Here is an 18,735-nt window from a genome sequence, read left to right on the forward strand (position 1 = left end):
GACTCTTTGCAAACCCATGGAATGCAGCCCACAAGACTCCTCTGTCCATGGGATTCTCCAGGCAAGAAAACTGGACTGGGTTGCCATGCCATCCTCCAGGGGAATCTTCCCAACCCAGGGATCAAACCCAGGTCTCCCACGTTGCAGGCAGATTATTTACTGTCTGAGCCCCCAGGGAAGCCCACTCGTGAGGTTAACTGAGCACTACTTTGCCTGCAGCCACCCTCAGCCAGGGATATGCAGAGAAGGCACATGGGGTCCCCTCCTGGGTCCTTGCTGGGATGCTGCCCCCTGGGAGAGGTCCCACCCCTGGCCTGCAGGTCCCCCTCACAGTCAGCACTTCCTGGTGGCAACCATGACTCCTCTGCTTCCAGGTCCCAAGGGCCTCCATTAGTGCCTGCCCACAGGTGGAAGGCACGTATCTGCTAGATAAATGACAGACTGGGTCCAGAGTGCAACAGAGATCTTCCTTGAACACTGCTGCAGGTGCTAAGAAGCTTCACTCAGACATTCCCTGCCATCTGAGCCCCTACCTGAGGCCCTGGAGCTGAGAAAGAAGGCGCGTTAGGGGCCCAGGACATTGAAGGGGGCACCCCCAATTATGCAAGATCAGCCAGGACATCATGAACCCAGTGCCTGGTCCGCGCCATCACCCACCACGAGGGGTGGGGAGGAGGCCGGAGCTGGACCGCGGCAGGGGCGACAGCCTGGGGACAGCCCTCCCAGAAGGTGAAGTCCAGGTGGGGGGAGAAGATGGAGTTCTTCCCTCCCCCTAGCTCCAGGCCCTGGTCCACTCATCCCAGCCTCGCCCCAACCCCAAGCCCCCCAGAAGTCCATCTGCAGCACCCTCCATGCACCTGACCACTTAGCAGGCCCCCATCCTTCCCAGCCTGTCTGATGGGCAGTGAGGCGCAGAAGCAGGCCAGCAGTTTCAGAATGACTTCCTGGCTCTGCTGATGAGCCCATAAGGTCTCCCTGTGAGTATGCTCACAGCAGCTTCTAACTGTCTATCCTGCACTGAGTGCTGAGACAACAGCTGCGGTAACACCCTCAGGGCTTCCTTGGGCACCGGGAGTGCCAAGCAGCAGGAATGGGGAGAGGGTGAGCAGGGGAGGATTCCCCAGGAACCAGCTCTCCACTCTGGCTTCAAGTCCACGTACACAGACTCAGTCAAGGGCTGCTGCCAGGGTCTCAATCTCTAGACTGCACATATCTTGGAACAGGCCCCAGAAGTAGAATGCCAGGCCCACCTGGGGCCCAGGTGCCCACCTTGGGGATGGTTCCGGGAGGATCCCCAGGTGGCTTTCGGGCTGGTGCTGGCCCAACCTCCAGACATGCTGGGTTTCGCTGCCAGTGGGCACTGCTTCATATGTTCACTGGCCACCCCTATTTCATTTCTGGTGCCAAACCTGTGCAAGCTTTCCTGCCCTTTTTTCCCCACTGTCTTGTCCATATTGGTTTGCAGGGGCCTGTATGCATTATGTGCTTAGAGAGCACGCAGGCCTCTGCCTGTCTGGTACACACCGATCAGATACACATCCTGAGAGGCACACACACCTCAGACACACACCTCAACCACGTGCGGGTGCAGTAAGTTCTTCCCCGTCAGTGGCGCCACACTTCATTCCACACCTTGCTTCTCCCTTCCCCTTGATGGTGGCAGAGCTGCAGACATGACGGGCCTACTGCCACAGGAGGCATGGGGAAGGGATGTGCAGATACGATGAAGGTCCCGAATCAGCTGGCTTCCCTGGGTGGGCTCACCCAATTAGGGTGGAGGAAAGAATGGGGTTGGGGCCAAAGGCCTGCATCCTGCAACCACAAGTAACTCCGTGGGTTGGGTAGGGCCCCTGGGCCTCTAAACTCTGGACCAGGTGAAAGCGGGAGCAAGGAATCTGGCCCTGACCCTGAGACAGCTGGAGGACATTTGCTGCGGTTTCTTTCAGTGACAAGAAGTTAGTCCATGGGCATGCTGACCACCGATGCTTCCAAGGACAGAACTGGGTTCACACTCCGCACTGAGCCGGCGGGTGACCTGTGGTGGCCGGGGAAGTATGGCTTGCCTGACGCTAGCCACACCAACTGCGCCAACCACGCCCACGACACCAGCCACGCCAGCCACACCACCCACGCCCACGACCTGGGCTCTCTGGACCCTGCGCGCGTCTCCTCCACATGGCCTGGGGAAGCAGGCCCTCGCCGCCCCAGGAGGCAGGACACAAGCTTCCCAGTGAGTGATGACTGGACCACCAAGGTTCACATGCAGAAGCCTCCAGGAGAAGAGCATGGTCCCCGGCAGTATCCATTTCCCGCTCGGCTTCCTGGTTCCCAAGCAGAAGAGTGAACACTGGCAGACCTGAGCTGGGCAGACCTCGGATCCCTGGGCAGCACCGGGGTCCCACAGGGCCAGTCTCTGCCCCTGGCTGCCCGAGACCCGTGACCTCACAAACAGGGACGCTTCTGCCTGGACGCCCCTTGTTGAGCTGACGCTGGTGAGTCAGGCAGGCCACACAAGGACACCTTCTCGGCAGCAGTGACTCATGCCAGAAGCACACTGAGACACTCTTCATTCTCAGCCAAACTTTTCTTTAGTTCACTGACCTTCAGAAATGTTTGTAAACTGAAGTGTCATCTGTGTTAAACAGATTCTGTTCGCCAATAAATCACAGTGAGGGGGGAAAGTCAAGTTTCTACCCCAATATGTGAGGATTTAGCCACCTGCCTGAGCACTAGGTGCCCTCGCAGTGCTGCCTCCTGCTTCCCCCACTGGGGTTAGTCAGGAGCCCCCGGGGTCACCTGCACCTGCCAGGGCCTGCCTGATGCCCCAGGGGACCCTCCCAGGCCCACAGCTGCCAGCTTTCAGGACTCCCAGCAGGCCTCTGAGGATCTGGAGGCCACCCTCCTTGCCACTTTCTTCTCTCTGCCAAGGCTCCTATCAGTGGTACCCACGTGTGGACGTGGTCCGGTCGTCACAGGGCTGGGGCGCTCGGGCACCATATAGGGAGAGGGAATGTGTGAGACAAGCAGGACCATCCCAGAAATAACTGTCCTGCCCGAAGGACTGACACGCAGGTGACAAAGAGCTTCATGGGGACACAAGACCAGGCCTGTTTCAATACAGTCACAACTCCCCACACACCCAGCGTCCAGAGTATAACTGCTGTGTGAAGGCAGAGAGGGCCGCATCCTGCAGCTCTGAGAGCCAGTCCACGAGCTGAGGGCCACCCCACTCCAGTAGGCACCGCAGTCCCACGTCAGCATCGCAGCGCCTGCAGCTCTGCGTCCACAGGCGTGTGGGCAGCACAGGACATTCACAGGTCCACATGAGAGCCGTTCATCGTGCGTCCTCAATTTCTCTTTTACTACATTTGGATATGGTCATAAGTGTAATGATTTCATTTCAGAATTAGAGGGGGAGTCTATACATATTTGTCATAAGCAGACTGCGGGGATTGGTGGCAATGAGACACTGAGGAAAGCCTCAGTGTCTGAGCAGAGCCAGGCCTCCCTGGGACCCCCTCAAATTAACCCCCTGAGGGAGCCTAAGGGTTTCCCAGGTGGCACTAGTGGTAAAGAGCCCGCCTGCCAATGTAGGAGATGTAAGAGACTCGGCTCGATCCTTGGGTTGGGAAGATCCCCTGGAGAAGGGAACGGCAACCCACTCCAGTATTCTTGCCTGGAGAATCCCATGGACAGAGGAGCCTGATGGGCTACAGTCCATAGGGTCGCAAAGAATCAGACATGATTGAAGCAACTTGGCCCGCACAGCACACGGGCCCTTAAACTCTGCAGGGGCTCCACAGCACAACCTCAAGAGGCCCCAGCCTCAGAAGGTGTTCTCACCTGTGAGGCACAGGAAGCAACTTCAGCCTGTTTAAGGAGCAAGAGAGGTGGCAGCAGGGACTGGCCTGGAGCTAAAAATACAGGCTGCCTGCAGCGCTCCCGCCAGACAGCAAATGAGGCTACCAAGCAGGAGCGCGTCAGCCAAGAGATACTTTATCCAGCCAGAAACTTGCGTGCTTTTTTCTTTTTCAAATCACTGTGAAAAAAAGATTAATACACGGGATTACGGTTGCTAGAATTAGCTCTCATTTTATGAAACAAATGTGAAGTGTCCACTCTGCAGGTACCACATATCAGCACAGACTCAGCAGAAGACCTGATCCCTGACTCCGGGCGTCTGACCATCCCGCTCTCCGTTCTGCTTCGGATGCCACCTTTTGTCCTTGCTTTTTCTCCCGTGCCTTCAGGGACAACTGACTTGTGCACAGGATTGAAAACAATTCGCTTCTTCAGTGCGTGCTTACGTCACATTCAAAAACACTTTCCAATTCACTTCAACAGCATAATTAAAATGATAGTTCACATCACATTATGATTGGCTCTGTGGCTTAGCTGTGAAAGCACCTGTCCAGTAAACAGGAGATCTTGGGTTTGAATCCCAGATGGGCCTAAGAGGGCAATGTTTTGGGGGCTTCCCTGATGGCGCAGTGGGAAAGAATCCACCTGCCAGTGCAGGAGATACAGGTTCAATCCCTGGGTCAGGAAGATCCCCTAGAGAAGGAAATAGCAACCCACTCCGGGATTCTTGACTGGGAAGTCTCATGGACAGAGGAGCCTGGTGACCCACAGTCCGTGGGGTCATAAAGAGTCAGACACGACTGGGCGACTAAACAAAAGCGTTGCACCTACAGCACCCTGGATGGAGGTGGCTGTAAACCCCAGCTCACTTGCAGTGCTGAAGCATGGTCTCAGTCTGGGCTTTTTACCATCTCCCAATCAACTCTGGCTACAGAGAAACTGGTTTAAGATCACTAATTGAACTAAAAGATGAGTTGTGGTTAAAAATACAACTCCATCCTACTGGCACAAGCAGTGGTAAAAGTAACCATGGTTTGCCCTCTCCGTACACTTGCTGGCTATGTACAAGAGGGAAAAAAAAGACAACAGAAAGAAAGCACCAGTTGAAGATTAGACAAAACCTCTTTTAAAGGTTTCCCTGGAAACCAGGGACCTGATGTTCCTGATGTCTAAGGACACAGAAATGACAGGTGGGGCTTTCCAGGTACAATTCCAGGGCCCTGTGGTCAGGCATGGCACATCTCCTGCCCCTAAGCAACCCCATGGGCTCCACGCCCACCACGGCCCAGTGGGGGCTGTGTCCTGGCTGACACGCCTCAGCCCCCAGCAAGGGAGTGGACGAACACAGAACGCCTTCTTTCTGCAAGCAGCAGCCCCTGGCAGCCACTTCCTATAATACTTCTTCCCCAAGAAAAAAACCTATGTGAAAGTTCAGTGCTCGACCTTCCTGACTCAGTCACTCTGCAGGCCACAAACTAACCTTACGTCATACTAACTACCGGGATTAGCTATCGTCTCAGCTTCCCTCAAGAGCAGACGCTGAATCATGTAATAGTCACCAACAATAAGTACCGAAGAAATGTTCTTTTAATTACCTCAAAGAAAGTAACCTGCGGTAAAGGCTTTACAGCGAGTCCCCAGTAATGCCCAGCCCTTGGCCACCCGCGGCGGCCACTGGGGGGCAGCAGAGCACCAGCTGAGAGGCTGTGAGGACAGGAACAGACCATCTGTAGGAAGCTCCTAACAAAATGCATTTTAAACGGCCAGCCAAAAGGCTTAACTAATGAGTTTACGTGGGGCCAGAGGTATTTTTTATGAGTCGAAAGTTAGCAAAGGTTTACAGGTTCCACTCTTACCGTGACTCCCTCGTGTTCCTGTGCCGCCTGGGCCCTGCAGAGTGGGTGGAGCTGAGATGATCCGAGCGTGGCGCCGGCTCGGCAAGCTTCCTTCAGGCCCTTGTCTTCCTTCAGGCCCTTGTCCAGCTCTCCATGCCGACCGGAAAGCTTTCCCCCTGCAACAGACGGTTCCCGTGCTTCATGTTAACTTTAATCCAACAATAAAGCCTTTCCACCATTGCAGAAGTCAAAGTGAAAAAGTAAAGTCACTCAGTTGTGTCCGACTCTTTGCAACCCTGTGGACTGTAGCCCACCAGGCTCCTCCGTCCATGGGATTTCCCAGGCAAGAATACTGGAGTGGGTTGCACATTTCCTTCTCCAGGGGATCTTCCCCACCCAGGGATCAAACTCAGGTCTCCTGCATTGCAGGCAGATGCTTTAACCTCTGAGCCACCAGGGAAAACAACTCCATAACACATGCTGCTCATGAAAAGTCCTCTCCCAGGGAACTGACCCTGCAGGCTGCACAGCACAGCACAGCCCCCCCAAAAACCAGTCCTCTCTTGAATATGGGGGCTTCCCTGGTGGCTCAGTGGTAAAGAATCTGCCTGCCAATGCAGAAGATGCAGGCTCAATCCTTGGGTCGGGAAGAACCCCTGGAGAAGAAAATGGCAACCCACTCCAGTATTCTTGCCTGGAGAATCCCATGAACAGGGCAGCCTGGCGGGCTACAGTCCATGGGGTCACAAAGAGTCAGACACAACTGAGCGACTGAACAACTCCTAGATATGTTTCACTTACTCTTAACGTGTTCTTGGTTTTTAAAGCAGATGCCCCATGATAACTTCCACCTTCACCCCCTGCCATGACAGAGGCATGCGTGACACACACCATCAGATCTCCACTTGCCAACAGGCCAGCGCAAACAAGCACCAACCACACGCCAAGGAATGAGGCCTCGGGCAGAGTCCTGTCCGGACCCATCTTCTGAGAGAGCAGATGCCACCTTCGCAGGCCTGTGCACACGTGTGTGAGTCCAGACAGACCTGGAGTTGCGGGCTCGGCATCCCCCCGCCCCTTCCCGCCCCAGTCAGCGCCAACAGCCCGCCCTGTGTCTGGAGCGGAGCCCAGGAAACAACTCTTCAGATCACTTCCTCCTGACCAGTGGGACGATGGAACTTGCTGATATACCTATGAGACCTGACAATGGAGCACCCGTATTTTCTTTCTGAAAAACAAACTGATATCCAAACGACACTGCTTCTCCAGTGCAGACCTACCGGCCCACGTCTGTGGGGAGAGCGGCAGGTCTCAGAGGGGCAGTGGCAAGACCGGGCGGGCAGTGCATCTGACCACAGCGCGGCCAAGCTGTGCAGACCCCATCCCCAGCCACCAGGACCCTCCCTCTACATAGCCACAGCTGCAGGTCCTCAGGCTCCGCCACAACTCTTTGCTGTGACTGGCTCAGATGCCCCTAGAACGTGTCAGTGAGGACAGGGCACATGGCGTCCCCATCTCCTTTCCAGCATCACCAGGTGTGACGGGCACTCGCTGCAGAGCCCCTCAGGCCTGGGGTTACGGTCACACAGCCATCTTGTCCAGCACAAAGGTTCTGAGCCGAGTGCCCAGAGCCGTGCCCAGCGTTGCCCAACCATCATCACCCAGCTGCGTGAGGTGCCACCCCATGCCACTCACGAAGCCTCCTTGGGCAGGACACTAAGAACCAATGAACCTAGGCATCAGCCTAAATGATGGCTCCAGACACATGGCCAACCTCCAGATATTTGGGCGAGCCCAGCTGAGATCCCCATCACTGCAGAGCACAGACAGGCCATCCACACACGCCCTGCAAATCCCTGACCCATGAAGACACAAGCAGAACAACATCGTGACTGTTCTCTGAAGCTGAGTCTTGGGTGTGCAAGTTAAGCAGCAAGAAACCCCCCAGAATGGAGCTGCTCCAAAAACCTTGTAAACTCAGGTAAAATGAGCAAATTCCAAGAAAAATGCAACTCATCAAAGCTGACTCAGGAAGAAATGGAAAATCTGACTAGACTACCAACATTACAGAAGTACAATCAAGAGAGAAAAAAAATCACTGTACGAACAACAGTCCATGCCCGGGTGGCTCCCCCAGGAAGTTCGCCCAACACTCAGCAGGAACACATCTGCCAAGTGCGAGGAGGAAGGAAGAGGTGTCAGCCGAACCACTCCCAGGGACAGACGTAAACACCCGCGACAAAACATCAGCGAGTGCAGTCCTGACTAATCCTGCGCGATCCGGCTGGATTTGTGCTGGGAACACGAGAACGACTGCATGCGTGGACATCTATTGATGTGATCCTCCGTGCTAATAAACCTAGAGGGCCACACGAGGACATCCCATGACCCCACTACTGGCAGCTCAGTAGCAGGCACAGTTGAGCTGGATTCCAAGGGACACAGGCTTCCGTGCTGATGTAGAGAGAACGGCAAGCACAGTGCTATTTTGAAACCTGGGACAGCGGCCATGTCCACATGGGGAGGGGCTGTGGTCAAGGAGGAGCTCGAGGGAGACTGAGACACATCTGCTTTTACCCTAGGGAAGGCAGAGGATGGACGTGTCATCAGAACCGCTCTCCTGACCCTCATGCCTCTGTAGGAGTCACACAGCTTATAATACAGATGTAGGAGAAAATTACAAGGCACAGAAGACAAACCCGCCATGGTGCCCACGGTGTTAGGGAGCACTGTCACTAACGATGGAGCCCAGCACAGCTGAACTGAGAATGACCCGGAAACGACACGGCCATGCGTGGTGCCCCGAGTGCCCAGGTCCCGTGTCCTCGGGTAGCGCAGTGCTGTAGAACTACTACTGACGGAAAGGCGACCCATTCACACCCAAGCTGGGCCAGGGCCAGCCATACCTGCTGCACTGTGAACCAGACGAGACCAGTGACAGCGGCACTGACTGCAGCAGCAAAGAGAGCCGAGGAGCCTGGGCGTAAAGGGCAGCAGGACCTCAGGGAAGGCCAGGAGAGGCAGCTGGAACGCTCCTGCCAGTGAAAGTGCATGCGTCAGTCGCTCACTTGTGGCTCACTCTTTGTGACCCCATGGACTGCAGCCTGCCAGGCTCCTCTGTCCATGGGATTCTATAGGCAGGAATACTGGAGTGGGCTGCTATTCCCTTCTCCAGGGGTTCTTCCTGGGATCCAAACCTGGGTTCAAACCTGGGTTTCCTACATTGTCGGCAGATTCTTTACCATCTGAACCATCAGGGAGGTTTCCTATTTCTTGCAAAAGAGAAGAGAGACCCTGTGGGAGAAGAGGCGCGCAGGGAGCCAGGCTGCAGGGATAGGAGGCCAGCTGATGGCACAGGGTCAGGAGCCAGATCCTGCCGGGCTTGATACACCCGGCACGCCACAGGAGAAGGGCAGGGCCTGGGCACCCTGAAACTCCGGAAGGGGTGGACAGGGTGGGACATGGAGGAGCCCTGTCAGCTGGAGGCTCCATGGTCTCCAGTCCCTGACACACCCAGGCGCCACCGCCACCACCTCCCGGAGCCCTCTCCTGGTGGCTGCGCCTGGCTCAGGACACCCTCCTCTGACAGCAGCGTGACCACTCATTAGTCAGGCTGCAAGGGTTTCTGCAGGGCTTCACCATTCTGCTGACAAATGGAGCTCAGATGCCACAGCAGTGCTGGTGGAACAGGGTCAGGTGGGGCTGAGCTCGTGGGCACTAACTGCAAACACAGAACTAGTCCCATTACACGAACGCGTTGCTCGGCACCCGATGGACTGCTGTGCCCTTGGGAACCTTGCTGACTGAATGAAGCTCTCGAATTCCCTTGAGAAGTGGTATTTATCGTTACAGTTTTACTTGACTGGAAATCAAGGCTTCACTCTGCCCCCAAATAAGTATCTCACATTCTACCTTTCAGACGCGTAGCACCATTCGTAAGTGTGCAGATACACAAAGCAGACACCCACTCCAGTATTCCCGGGCTTCCCTTGTTCAGCTGGTAAAGAATCCACCTGCAGTGCGGGAGATCTAGGTTCGATCCCTGGGCTAGGAAGACCTGGAGAAGGAGAAGGCTACTCACTCCAGTATTCTGGCCTGGAGAATTCCATGGACTGCACGGGGTCACAGAGTCGGACATTTACTTGCTCACTCTGCCCCGACATTCTACCTTGCAGGTGTGTAGCGCCGTTTGTGAGTATGCAGTTACACACACCAGATTCCCTGATGTTAGAGATGCCGACTGTCTGAGACACAAGGCTTCACAGGCTCAAGGCAGGGGACGAAAACGGTCAGCAGAGGGATGCTGACACACAGGGGTGCTTCCGCATCACTGCTGCCACCACCGCTTCAAGTGCTTAACTAGTCCTGCCATCTTCCACCAAAGGAGGCACCGGAGGAGGGGCCACGGGGGCCGGTACTGGAGGAGGGGTCGTGGGGGGGCCCCCCGAGTCACTGAGCGGGCAGGGAGGGCACCACAAGGGACCATGGAGAAGGCACCAGGAGGAGGGGCCATGGGGGGCCACCAGGAGGAGAGGCTGGGAAGGGGGCACCAGGAGGTGGGATCACGGGGAGGGGCACCAGAGGGGACCCCAAGTCACTGAGCAGGCAGGGAGGGCGCTGCAAGGGACCATGGGGGAGGCACCAGAGGAGGGGCCGTTGGGGAGGGCACCAGAGAAGGGACTGCAGGGGGTGGTACTGGAGGAGGGGTCGCAGGGGGGGCCCCCTGAGTCACTGAGCGGGCAGGGAGGGCACCAGGAGGGGCCACAGGGGAGGCACCAGGAAGAGCAGCCATGGGGGGCCACCAGGAGGAGAGGCTGGGAGAGGGGGCACCAGGAGGTGGGATCACAGGGGAGCACCAGACGAGGGACTGCAAGGGGGACCCCAAGTCACTGAGCCAGGAGGGGCCCCCCAAGTCACTGAGCCAGGCAGGGGGTGCAGATGCCCCTCAGCTGAGGCTGAGACTGAAGGCAGGAGTCCCCCCTCAGGATGCCTTTGGTAGGGGAGGGGCTCTCGGCAGAAGCTGGTGTGAGATAGAGGAATCTGGGATGTGTTTTCTGAAAGATCAGGCTGATAGCTCTGTGAGCAATGCCAGGGGTAAGGCCGGGACAGCTGGGGGCAGAAGGATGACAGAGATGGAAACGTCAGGCTTCTCACTGGGAGGCTCAGTGGCCGGGCCCCGGGGATGAGGCCTATGGGTGGAGGAGACCATAGAAGCCGAGTGAGTCAGGATCCTCACTCGGAGGATCCTGCCTCCACCCAGAGGGCAGAGCGGCTCTTCAACAACTAGCATGAGAAAATGCAAAGGAAGTTCTAGAAGACAGGTGTCTTCAACTGTTCTGAACTAGGGAAACCTCTGAGCATTGATATTGCAGCTCCGATATGACAGAAGCTTCCCTGGCTGATTTCAGAAGAATCAAGTCGATCCTGGTATGTGACCATTGTGGAGACAAGCAGCAGCTTCATGTGGTAAAACTACAATAAGCACTTAAATGTAAAAACATCCCGAGGAAGGGGACACCCAAGGAAGGGAAGTGGGCGGGGGGCACTGGCCCTCACTTCCTCTGGGAAGTCTATGAAGAAAGACTTGCCCGAGGAAATGATTCTCTAGTCCAGAGGCCTTGGTTTGATTTCATCTCTTTTTGTATTACTTACATTCCACTTGGAAGTCCCTGGCAGTCCAGTGGTTAGGACTCGGCACTTCCACTGCCAGGATCCAGGTTCAAATTCTGGTTGGGGATCCAAGACCCTGCACGGCGAGGAAACGCTCCGGACAGTGCATTTATTCCACGACACCCGAGAACCACCCTCGACATTGCTCCCAAGCAGGGCCCACTCCAGTCTGAGCCAGGGGGACGGGGTCCAGGGGAGAGCACTGGATCTGCCTGGTCCTGAAGGCTCAGCCAGATACAGGTTCTCACGTGACCTTGGGACCGCCCAGCAGGGCCTCAATTCACCAGCCTTTCATTCCCCCCACTTTTGGGGCTTAATAGCCCCAGTCGAAGTGGACTTTGTTCTCCTCAGTGAATTAGATCTACCCCACCTTCTGAGCAAGCAAGAGTACTGTCCTTTCCCTCATAAGAAAGATTCCTTTGGGATGAAGCACTGACAGTTTCAACAACACGCTGGGTCTCTGAGTCATCGCGCTGAGTGAAATGAGCCAGACAGAGAGGGACGCATGGCCTGGTCCCATCCACGTGAGCCAGGAGCTGCACAGGATCCACCGTGACAGGACAGGGCAGGGTGGGGGCGTTCACCACCTTCACAGGGCGAGGTCCCTTGGGGCTCAACACTCAGCCAGCTGCTCCCGTTACACGTGCAGGTTCCGGGCATACGTCAACCGCACCCCAAAAAGGCTGCCGTCAAAAAAAAGACTACTTTGTCTTGTATTTTAAAACCCCACTTATTTTTTAAAGTGAACTGATGAACGTTATTGGAAATATTTTTATGACCTGAAGGAAATGTTATTTTTTTTCAAACTTTCAACAATCAAATGCTTCATGGGCAATTAAAGCATGTTGCAAATATTAAAACAATTCATTAAGTAGGTGGGAGGCTGCCCCCTGTCTGGATATATTTTATTGTTTTATGATCGTTTTTAGAGAAACCCAATGTTCCCAACACTAGGAATGAGCCCTGGGTCTCCACTGGAAGACAGCAGAGATGGAGTGGAAGAGAGAGAGAGAGAGAGAGAGACCCAGAAAGGGAAAGACACACAGAGAGAGACACACACCCAAAGAGAAGGAGAGGCGCACAGAGGGAAGAGAGGCAGCGAGAGAGGGCCAGAGAGGCTGGTAGGAACAGAGCGAGCCGTCACCCAGCGCCCAAGGCCCGGCCTCCCCTGCCCTTCCACACTCGGGCCCAGGACAGTTGATGCTGACATGGGCTGCGGGCAGCACTGGCATCACCAGCCCCGAGCAGGAGTGACTCCATCCTGGGCACAGGGCAGAGGCCTGGTCACCAGAACAGCAGGTACAGCAGATGGGGAGGGACAGGCATTCTGAGCCCGCCCTGTCCTCGGCCCCTGCACCCTTCAGGACAAACCAGCGAGACCAATGGGTGAGCAGAGGAGGTGTCTTTGCCAAGGGGACCCCAAAGGCACACTGGCCTAGAGTGGAGCCTCGCACCCCATCACAGCCGACAAACAACAGGACCCAGAGCAGCAGGTGAGGGGGACCTGCCCCAGAGGATGCCTGCCTGCCCCTAGTCTGCAGCCGCTGCCCACAGACACCAGGAAACCCACAAGGAAGGCCCTGCCACTCCCCCAAGAAACCCGGACTGGATCATGAACTGAACAACTGGAGAAAACAAAACGCTCTCCAGACTGAAATGCACAAGCCAAGTATGGAAGGCAGAGTGACAGGAAGAATTAACACGCAGAGCAAAACTCAGAAGCTTCCTGTAACTGAAAGAAAGAACAAGACTCTGAGACCCGTACAGACCAGAGCGGACAAGCAGAGATGCTGGGGCAGCAGCCCTGGCAGGGAGTGCAGGGATCCACCATTCACTGCAAGGTCTAAAAATACCAATAATGCGGAAACTGCCCTAAGGACGCATGTCCCTGAGTGACAGCAGCGCCAGCTTCCACCGTCACGTCCCTGTGTTACATAAACCTGGGCCAGCCATCAACCTCTTGGATCCGATTCATGTGTCAAACTAACACATTCTCAGACGCTCTTAATTAAAGCCCAAACAAATGTGATCTCTGTATTTCTTAAGTAATGTTATAATTTTAAAAGCCGTCAGTAAGGTTATGTATCAAATACTGAAAATTAATATATCCTATTATCCATTGCAGGAAGATGAGCTGTCTAGACAAGAAAAACCTTTAATCATTTTTGATAGAAAGTTCTCAAATCTGTCTCCCTGCTCTTACATAAGATGAACTAAATGTAAGTTTTTAACCAGAAAATGGTCTTTGGTTAGAGATCAGAAAAGAGAAGGGGGAAGGTCACTAGAAGGAGGGAAGAGCCAGGTGGCTGGGGGGTGCGGGACCAGCCCAGTCACTCCAGATGAATAAACGAAGCTATTCAAAACTATGAGCTTAGACCCCAGAGAGCCCAGGCCTGGAGAGGGGGTGGTGAGACCCCCACAAGCAAGAGACATGGGCAGTAGCCCTTCCACAGTGAGGAAAGCCAAGAGGCCCAGACGGGCGCCTGGGGCCCCCCGCAGCCGGGTGCAGTAGTCATCTCAGCAGGACGAGGTGAGGTGGAGGACGGGCAGGATGAAGATGAGGCGGGCAGCCTGAGGGCCTCCCAGACCCTCAGAGGAGGGAAGAGGGCGCACTTCCCAATGCTCCTCATGGCCGCCACGACCTCGGCTGGAAGCCTCTTGAGGACATCAGTTACAGGAATTAAAACCTAATGGCCAACTTCTCTTAGAAACAGAGAGACAAAAACCATAACGAAAATACAAGCAAATTCAAACCCTGGCACGTGTGACAACATGTCACCATCAGCTCCTTGTGTTCATACCCAGAGGGCACGGTGGGCTGGATCTGAAAACACATCAGTCCCCACGTCACCAGCGACAAGGCTCCCCAGTGATCCAAATGGTGTTCTCCTGACTGTGCACTAGTGTGGCGAGCCTGGTGCTCGTCCCCAAAACCACCCTCTATTACGGAAAAGAACTCAAAACAGGGCAAGGAGAAATAAAGAAGCCAAGAGAATGAAAGTCTGCGTCCTCGCAAATCGCAAAGATGCAAACCAAGCACACAGAAGCCTCCCGGCCCCGTCCTTCCTTTGGGAGGAGGAGGGCCGCAGGGCTCGGTGTCCTCGGAAGACTCTGGGTCTTCCGTCAGGAAGTTGTGAGAGCCGCAGGCTGTGGCAGGAGGGGGCAGCGGCCTGTGGGCCCTCTGTCCTTTGCTTCCATGCGTGACGCCTCCCGCCCGGTGGGTGCTGGGCAGAGGGAAACAGTGGCCCCACCACCTTATCTAGAGAAGGGGTGCATGGAGGGGTCCTCGAGTCTGTGGAAACATAAAATTAGACACATAACGGTGTGTGTGTGTGTCCAGACACACCTTCCTAGGACAGATGAACAGAGCTGCAGTCAGACGCCCAGAGACCCTCTGGCCTGCACCCTGCTTCAGGCATGTCTAACCACAGGTTGTGGCTGACCTCAAACCCAGTCTCTTTTTATTTTTTTTAATGATTTTCAGCCTCTTTTATTTGCTCGTTTATCTGGGGTTCTTTGTTGCTGCACATGGGCGTTCTCTAGCCGTGGCAAGCAGGAGCTACTCTTCGTTGCCCTGCGTGGACTTCTCACTGTGGTGGCTTCTCTTGTGGAGCAACGGGCTGTAGGCATGTGGGCTTCGTGGGCGTCAGCAGTTATGGCACGTAGGCTCAGGAGTTTGGTGCATGGGCTTAGTTGGTCTGGGGCATGTGGAATCTTCCCAGAGAAGGAATCAAACCTGCATCCCCTGCACTGGCAGGCAGAGTCTTATCCACTGGACCGCCAGGGCAGCCCCCATTCCTCTCTTTGGCACTTAACCAACAAGATGTTACAGCCTTTCTTTTTTTGATATAACTATCACTCGATGGTAACCTATAAAGTGAATCATTAAGGAAAACTAAAAGTTGTAATTCATAACCCAAACCTGGGGTGTTCTCAAGTTTGCAGAGGGCCATGCACTCCCAAGTTCAGAAAGAACAGTTCTTTCATCAATAACGGCTTTAATTTATCATGGACTCCAATGGCTAACTATTGTTTTTTTAATCATTATAACATTACCTTTGCTTTATCATTCCATAGTAGTTTAATATGGGCTATCTGGGTACAGAGGGAGGAAATTTGGTCAGTTTTCCCGGACCATAATTTTTCAATAACTAAACTTTCAGTATCATAAATGATCTCCAACCTTATGGCTAAACACGTGTATAGAGCCCCTCTGAATTGTGATCCAGTAGAGACGTTTATCCGGAGAAGGCGATGGCACCCCACTCCAGTACTCTTGCCTGGAAAATCCCATGAATGGAGGAGCCTGGTGGGCTGCAGTCCATGGGGTTGCTAAGAGTCAGACACGACTGAGTGACTTCACGTTCACTTTTCACTTTCATGCACTGGAGAAGGAAATGGCAACCCACTCCAGTGTTCTTGCCTGGAGAATCCCAGGGACGGGGGAGCCTGGTGGGCTGCAATCTATGGGGTCACACAGAGTCAGACATGGCTGAAGCGACTTAGCAACAGCAGCAGCAGCAGAGACGTTTATCAGGAAACCACATGCTGACTCTGAGTCTGTGAAATTTAACTAACATGCAACACAGTATCTAGGTAAATGTAACAATATTACCCAGCTATTTTTAAGTTTATAGGGCACACTTACATAATACAAAATGACAAGTATATGCTGCTGACAAATTTACTGGAATGGGCTCATTTAATTTCTCCCAATTCTTTGATAATGTTAGGCAGTTCTTCCAGTGGAAAGAAAGAACCCCGACTGTTGGAGATGTTCAAGAACCTTGCCACTCACAGTGGTCTAAAAAGGCTTTTAATTGAAAACAGTGATAAAGTCCACACCTTCCTTCCTTCCTTCCCAAGGCCCTGTCAAAGGGTCAGAAAAGGTACATTCTGGAGGTGAATGAGCCGAAATAGTGCTGAGAAGTCACCAAGGGGGCCCAGCAGTGGAGGAAGCTGGGACAGGCATCATGGCAGAAGGCAGGTGGACCCAGCCTGACTCATGTGAGTGGAAGGAGCCATGTGCAGGATGGCAGGGCAGGGGTTCCAAGACCAAGGAACCAAGAGCAGGACTTGAGAATGACTGTCAAAAGACAGGCCAAGAGTCTGAAGGAGGCCCAAGCATGGGACTGGAGGAGAAGCAGAGGGGAGCAGAGGGCAATCCTAAGTCAGATAAATAGCACTCAAGGCCACGCAGGGATGTGACGGGACAGCAGGAGATCTACCTGCAGAAGAACGAGCATCGCCGTCCTGACTTCCCATCAGTGACACCAGACCCTGGAAGATACTAGAGAATACTTGCCAAGTTCTAAAGGAAAGTGACACGGACCAAGAATTCTAGACCCAGCCAATTATCGATTGAGTTCAGGAACAAAAAAAAAAACCACATTTGAAGACTGTGTGCAGGAACCCAGGAAGTCTCTCAGCTGTGCATTCCATAAGGAAGTGGATGAAGGAGGTGCACCAGCAAAAGAGAAATGGAATCTAAGAAATGAACATCATGGGGTATGAGGACCCACAGCAGCTGGAGCAGCCAGAGGCAGTACAGAAGCCCCACAAGAGGGCAGAAGGTGCCGTCTGAATGTCCTCTTTGCTGGGCAGGAGCTCTGTGATTCGGAATTGCATTTTCTGCTACTTGGCTCTGCAGTGAAATACATTTATATGATCATAGTACTATACACGCCGCTTTCCTTCTGTTAACGTTCCTGGACTAACGCTGTAGAAAAAGCACAGAAAGCCTAAAATAATGGTAGATGAGAAACAGACTACAAATGTTTAGAGCTTAGTCAATATAAATCTAAAAATGTAACTCGTAAAAGTCAAGCACTGGAGAGGCGCTGCTTGCTGGCTCTGCACAGAAACAGAAGAGAGACGAAGCGATGACGGTCAGGACCAGAAGGATGGGGAAGCAGAGGAGCCACACACTCTCAACTGCTCACCTCGGGGAGCACCGAGGGCAGAAGGGGACGGGTGACTTCGTTCTGAATGCATGCTCACAGCACTCTGGGCTTTTAAACAGTTAAACTGCAAGGGCACCCTCACCCATCAGGGCATACTGAACGACTGCAGTCCATCTGCAGGACAGAAGGACAGGCTGTCCTGGTAAATATGGCAAAATGAGCCCGATAACAAGGTTATGAGCGTGGTATTAGTTACACAAAATCAGAAGGCTTCTGAAACTATTTTTAACTGTGGAAGCAAACATGTACCAGATAAAATGTATCAGCTCTAAGAAGAGGGAGGTCCCTGTGCACTAACACGCCCACAAGGTAATGGAAAAGGTGTTACAACTGTACAGAGAGTAAGCCAGTATCTAATGGAGAAAGCCCGCACATACGTCATGTATGTGTATACGCTTGCTATACGATGTGGACATAGATCTCAGGAATCTCATGTGCACAACACAAGTCCCATACATACCACAGAAATGCCACAGAGACAACAGAAACCCCACACATGTCACAGGAAGCCCACGGACATGACAACAGACCCAAACCCAGCACGGAAGGAAGTCAGGGCTACAAGCACATTTATCCTGCACGTACACTCGCACACTCACACACCCCACACGCCGGCCGGGAGAGTGAACAGACATCATGGGAAGATGCCGGAGTGCTTGGAGACGGCCTCCCTGGAAACTCAGGCGGGCAGCAGGCACAGCATCCTGGAGGAGAGAGAGGCCAGGGCAGTGCCCAGGGCTGCTCCTCTGCTGCGCCACCGTCCTCAGAGGAAGAAACCCCAGATGCACAACAGTGCCATCCACTCCACGTGAGACCTGCAGCAAAGTCCTACTAAACGACACTGTACAGTGAAAACGAAATACAAACCATTCTTCCAGTCGCTGCTGCTAATCTGTAGCACATGTTGCTCCGATGACATGAGAGACCCGCAGAAATACGCAGAGGAACAGCAGTCTCTTGAATGTGTTTAGGGAAAAATAAAACATGTCCGTATGAAAGAAGACTCAGAGGACACAGACAAATGCTATCAGCAGAGCTGCCATCAGGCAGAGGGATCACTGCACCTCCCTGCTCCTAGTTTGCATCCCTGCAGAGTACACGGTTCACAACAATATTTTGTTTCTGAATAAAACATAAAATCTCACTCAAACTCAGCAGTGCGAGGAGTGCTCTGCAGAGGCCGCAGTTGAGGCAAAGGGCACACGTGGTGGGACAGTGGGGCCAGAGGGCACAACCCTGTCCCGCCAGCCCCGCCCGGGCAAGGTGGTTCCCAGACTGACCCTGCTCGTAAGACAAACCTGGCTCAAAGGAGGACCAGGGGGACACGCTGACCAACCAGCATCCCTGGAAGCACTCACCACCCCCGCCCCATTACCTGCCCTAATGAGCGGGCAGAGTCTCCATGG

General features: G+C 54.0%; 1 protein-coding gene across 18 annotated transcripts in view; it reads right to left on the reverse strand.

The window, feature by feature from the left end:
• Nucleotides 1-18,735, reverse strand: part of ADARB1 (adenosine deaminase RNA specific B1) — a 117,236-nt gene that overhangs the window by 65,406 nt on the left and 33,095 nt on the right. For all 18 annotated transcript variants that reach the window (XR_015136569.1, XR_015136532.1, XR_015136549.1 and 15 more), the window contains one exon: nucleotides 5,718-5,872. The gene's annotated coding sequence lies outside the window, so the exon portion shown is untranslated. Of the gene's footprint in view, nucleotides 1-5,717; nucleotides 5,873-18,735 lie in introns of those variants that run through there.

Source organism: Bos grunniens, chromosome 1 (assembly GCF_055505025.1).
Source record: "Bos grunniens cultivar Pamir isolate PY7600 chromosome 1, Bosgru_T2T1.0, whole genome shotgun sequence".
Classification (NCBI taxonomy): Eukaryota; Metazoa; Chordata; class Mammalia; order Artiodactyla; family Bovidae; genus Bos; species Bos grunniens.